Source organism: Salarias fasciatus, chromosome 6, assembly GCF_902148845.1.
Source record: "Salarias fasciatus chromosome 6, fSalaFa1.1, whole genome shotgun sequence".
Classification (NCBI taxonomy): Eukaryota; Metazoa; Chordata; class Actinopteri; order Blenniiformes; family Blenniidae; genus Salarias; species Salarias fasciatus.
In genome coordinates this window covers 32,418,936-32,424,741 of record NC_043750.1, presented here as the reverse complement: position 1 = coordinate 32,424,741, position 5,806 = coordinate 32,418,936, and positions in this window count along the sequence as shown.

Sequence of the window (5,806 nt, the reverse complement as noted above, 5' to 3'; positions counted from 1 at the left end):
CCCTCTGCTGAGGTTGACCCACCACAGAGTGATCAGTTCCCGGGTGTGTGGCGTACGGTGGCAAAACGTGGTCACTTAGCAGCCCATACTGGATCTTTGAGTTTCAGCCACAACCAATGGCTGCTCCGTTCTGCTGCTGTGGCAAGTTCTTTAATTGCCTTCCATTGGGCCTGCCCTCTGATCCCTACTTCCTTCAGGAGCCTTGTGGTGGACCTGGCTACAAAGCCTCTACAGCCGACCTCCACTGCCCAGATCTTCACTTTCCAGCCCCGCCCCTCTGCTTCAGCTGCTAAGTTGGCATATCGCAGTCTCTTCTGCTCAAATGCTTCATTGATGGCATCTTCCCATGGGACGATCAGCTCAACGACGAAAACATGCCGGCCAGATTTGGACCAGAGGACCAGGTATGGGTGCAGGTTGGTCACTGCGATGTCGGGTGGGAAGGTGACCCTCTGAGTGAGGTCCACCCGCATTTCCCAATCCCGGGCTGCGCTGAGTGGCCCTGGCTCCGAAGGAGTGGACTTGGTCCCTCTTTTATCCCCTTCCCGAACAAAGGTCATTTTTCTTGGGCCTGTGGTCTGGGCATTTAGAGGCATGGCATTGCTGGTTGTTCTCTTGTTCTCGATTTTGGCAGCCAAACACTTCAGCACCTGGTTGTGGCACTAGGTGTATCTTCCCTGGGTTAGGCTGATAAATCAGGAATCAGGAATACCCAGGAAAACAAGCAGTAAAAAAAAAACAAACAAAAAATGTTCTATTAAAAGGAAATTTCTGATCATCTGATTTTATTCTTAGCTTAGCTCCAAAGAGATGAATAGTAAGAAAGGTTGTATTGGAGGGGGCAGGTAGGCTCAAAGAAATAGTAACACATACACAGTATGTATGTGACAGAAAAGGCACAATTTGACCAATTTACAAAAGTTTACAAAAGTTGAGGCCATTCTATACCGGCAACCTTTAACAGCCAGAAAACCATTTGGATCCGTTTTATTTTATTTATGTAATGAACACATTTTGAACTCTTAACAAAAAAGACAAAAATATGTCAAGTTGAAGGTCTCTTTCAAATGAATAAAAACACTGAACTTAATTTATCCATGTAGCAAATAAAAAAATGCCGTGAGCGTTCATCTTTACATCGCCTTTGAGCTTTCGAAGCGCTTAGTGGAGCCTTTACCTGAGTTTAAAATACAAATTAGGAACAAAGCATTGTGTCACACACATCTGCAAATCGGGGCTGTACGAAGTCACTTTCATCTTTACGCAGGACTGTTAAGCTGTTGTCTGTGAGGCGTGAGCGGTATTTGTTTTTAACATAGTTCTTGGTGGAGAATAGCTGCTCACACACGTATGTGGATCCGAAGATTGACAGGACTCCAAATGTATATTTCTTCATATTTATGTAGGTGTCGGGGATGGCATTCCATGTTTCAAACACTAGTTTGTCTGGGTTTGGAAGGTTCTCAGTATCACTCCATTTGTGATTCTCAACAAGAGTGGCCTTCTGATGGGAAACATCTTCAAGATCCTCTGTCAAGTGCTTGAATTTGGACACACATATAGCGATGTCAGCCAGCTCCAACCCAGCACATGGCACATGGCAGGTGACCGTTGAGACCTGGACCACAAGAGGACGGCTCCTTAGACGCAAACCCAGCAGTCCAAGCACAAGAAGAAGAAGAGGAAGGAAATGTGTTTAAATAAAATTTATTTATTTCACGAGTGACTTTGTTTATCTTAAATGTGACTGACTCTGCAAACCTGCCTGTGAGGTTTTGACGACGTACATGCAGGGCCGGTTTTAGCTATGGGCAATGTGGGCGACCGCCCAGGGCGCAATCTCTGTGAGGGCGCACTGGCGCCGTGCAAACGAGAAAGAAAAAAAAAAAATTTAAAAAATCCGCAAATTTTCCAGACTTGCACTCATTTCCCTGTCAAGTTAGTGGCGTGAGCGCTGGAGCGCCCTCATTAGTCACGCCATACAGTTTGTGTGTCCGTTTGGGCTGTCTGGGGGGGGGAGGGGGGGGGGGGGGGAGGCGGGGCAGACTGATGCCAACACATACTGCTTTGAACCATGACCGGAAGGTGCTGGTGAAAGGTAATGTTTAGATCATGGATCCAAGTAAAAGACCAAAGAAGCTATCAGGAGCCCAGTTTAGAAAAAGAAGAAAAGAAGAAGGGGAGAAACGGGCAAAATATAAAGGTATGCATACGAGTGATGTGAATGACATTATAGGCCGTTTATTAGCATTTTTATGTTGCTAAGCCACAGAAGACGACTGTATGTGGCATTTAGTTTTGCTGAACTACCAACTATTGTAATTGAGGCTTCATGTCATGCAACAAATTCACCCAGAGGCAACTTAGTATAGTTGTGTTTCAAATGCAACAAGAAGTGCAAATTCACACAGACATCCTGACTGTGGACTTTTTTTATTCCTATACGCTACATGTTAAGAACAACAACGTCTAACATAAATTGACATGGCATTTTGTAAGATACATGTGATATGGCTTTTTAAATAAATTGCAGTGTGTCATGCTTAGCTAATAGGATGTTGACAAATGTTAATAAAATGTGCATTGTGGTCATTTTAATTGGGTAACAGATGCATGTGGGATATTAGTGTGATCTAACATACATAGTGTATCTTAATTGTAAATTCAGTGGTAATTCTGAAATATTTTGGGGCTGGAGCAGCCACTGACCAAGATGAGCAGTCAGACACCTGCACAGCAGCCACAGACCTGGTCCTGGAGTCTGGTGAGGAGCCTTCTACCTCCTCAGCCACATGTTCTTTGCAGGACTCCTCAGGTGTATGCTCTATTTTATTTATTGATTTTGTTTTTTCTTTGTTCTTGTTACTTTTTTGTATTTAAGATTACATATAGAGTTGCCTTTTTTACTTTGTTCAGATAATATTCAAGTATGCTCAATTTATATACTGTATTTTATTTATTGATCTTGTTTATCATTTGTTTTTATATTTATCATATTTAATAAAATAATCCAAAAATAATATAATGTATTGCTATATATTGTTTTGGTGGCGGGGTTTGGCGGTAAGTTTTTGTTGGGTGTGGGGGGGCGTTTTGGACGGTTCTCGCCCAGGGCGCAATGGAAGCCAGAACCGCCTCTGCGTACATGCACTGCGCACCTGTCAGAGAAATTACCATGAGAACAAACGTCCAAGACACAGGACAGGATTTGATTTATGTGCATCGTAGCTCTTAAACAAAAATGTCCTGAAGCACATCCCAGCTCAGGTGCACAGCGGAGCTGGGGTGACTCTACTTGGGACTGAAATGGTTCTGCTGTCATCATATCAATATCCTCTGAAATCATTCCTATCACACACATCACAATCCGGCCATCCCAGATGAAAGATAAACAGCTGAGGCTGTCCTCCCCGAGAAAACGACCACAGTGATCATTCATTCGTGTCTCAAATTACGACCATAGGGTACGTTTTAAAGTCAATCGCCCCCAGTGGCCATGTAAATTATATCACAAACACCACGGACATGGTAGAAAAAACAACAATTGGAAAACACTGCTAATGCCCATGCACACTGCGGCAATAGAAAATACATCTTCTGCACATGCTCAGTAGATGGACAATAACAATGTGTCATAACTGTCAGTCCATATTCTCCTGGATATGGCAGTTTTAGAGTTGAGAGTCACCAGTAATGTCACATCCACAACCACATAGGAGCTGGATTGCTCTGCGAGAGAGATTTTCTGTTTTATTTTGAATGACCTCAAAGACATCTTGTCACATTAACTGCAACAATGGATGAGAAGACACTCATTTTGGAAGTTGAAAGCCAAAAATACTTTTTCATCCTTTCTACAAAGACACCAACAGAAACAGGAAAAACAGGAAAGTATGGGCGGACACAGCACAATTTCTATAATTGGATGGTAAATTAAATTCACTTACAAACTTGCAATTAGTGTACTGTATTACTATATTGGTTGGCATTAGTTGCTCTACACAGCTTTGATTTAAATAATAAGAGGCCAACCCATCATAAAAATAGCAATAATCACATGATCTTACACATCTGGTGCATGCTCTCCTTGGGGTTCCGTGGCTCGGAGGAGGCAGTCTGGAGTGGAGTGGAGCGGAGTGGAGACGCATGCCCTGTTTTTACCCCGTTTCTCCTCCATTTCAGTTCAGACACCCTCCATTCATTCTCGCCCTGCCACCTTCTCGTCTGCTCACTTCAAACACTCCGCCAAGTCTCCAGAAAACCCCCAGGAATCCCTTCACCTCTGCAGCCACTCTCAGCAACCAGATCAGCCAGCCGCCATCTCTCCACCGCTCACCTCCTCTACCCGCCCTCTGACACAACGCTTAGATTTGGCTCCCTTGACTCAGCTCTTGGACTCGTCTCATGGATTCGACTTGAGGGTTCAACTCTCAGACTCTCAACTCTGCGCTTGGACTTCATTCTGTTAAATAAACTTTCAAAACTCACTCCCCATGTCTGGTTGCTTTCTGCTTGTGAGCCTCTGACCCACAAACCGTAACAAGGAATAACAATCCATCTTCATCACCTGTCCATACAAATGTCCCAAATATTAACCTTGATGGTGTATTCTGTTCTCTGCAGACATGTATGAATTCATTACGACAGGGGTGTCAAACTGAATCCCAAAAGGGCCGGCACCCTACATGTTTTTGCTCTCTCTCTGCTGCGGTGCACCTGAATCTCATGTTGATGACGACCTCAGACTTGTAGAAAAGCCCAGTCAATGCAATCAGCTGTGTTACAACTCGAGAGACCCAAAACACCATGGTCATCGGCTGAGGACTGGAGCTTGACACATGTGCATTACAACAACCAACAGTACACTCTAGTGGCCTGGCATCCTAACTACATTGTTTTCAGTATTTCTGCCTTTTACTTGTCAATGGTGATCATTTTCAAAATGTTGTCGTGCAAACGAGAAACTTTCCTGTAACGAAAACGCAAAAGATGCGCGTTTTCACTTGGAACACTATCACTTAAATGTGGCCTTAATTTGTTATTGAAGTCCAACACTTGCATGGGCCTGTGCTCTGTTGGTGTCAAGGGGAACTGTTCAAGAATCAAAACAATAATTTATCTAGGTAAACTTGAAAAGACAGCCATTATTTAGTTTATGGGGGAGTTTTTAAAAATAAGAGGGACTTATTCATTATTATTTAATTTCAGAGATTTTACAGTTATTTCTACACCAGTGATTGTGTGAAACCTGTTATTTTAGACATGAAAAGTGAGCTCTGAAAAACAGATTAGTGATTGAGGGGTTTTGTTATATAAAGTAATCAGTGCTTTGGTTTTGTTATAATCATTGTTGGTTATTCAAGTATCTTGAAGCTGAGCTTTTTTTCTCAGGAAATCAAGCTTAATAACTCTAAAGTGTAGAAACCTTATGAAAACAGCAATAACGTAATCAAAAACTAGCAGCAGGTTTATGCCAAAAGCATGTTGTTTAATTCCAGTAAGGAATATAACATCATTTTTAATCCTGGTTTTATCAAACTGCTTCTGTGGGTCTGGAGATTAAGGGAAAATGTGTTAATCCTGAAATACAGAAAGACAATTATGGACAACGTGCATGGAGAGTCTATAGATAGTCATAGATAGCCTATTTACATCAAGAGTTCTGGAAACCTGGAACATGTGTCTCTTATCTGTTGCTCTGCTGCAGATGTCAACAACCTGATGAAGCTGTCCTACTATTGGATGTAGACGAAGTTGCAGTGGACAGAAACCTGCTGCAGAAGGAGAGAGCGTGCTCACAGCAGAC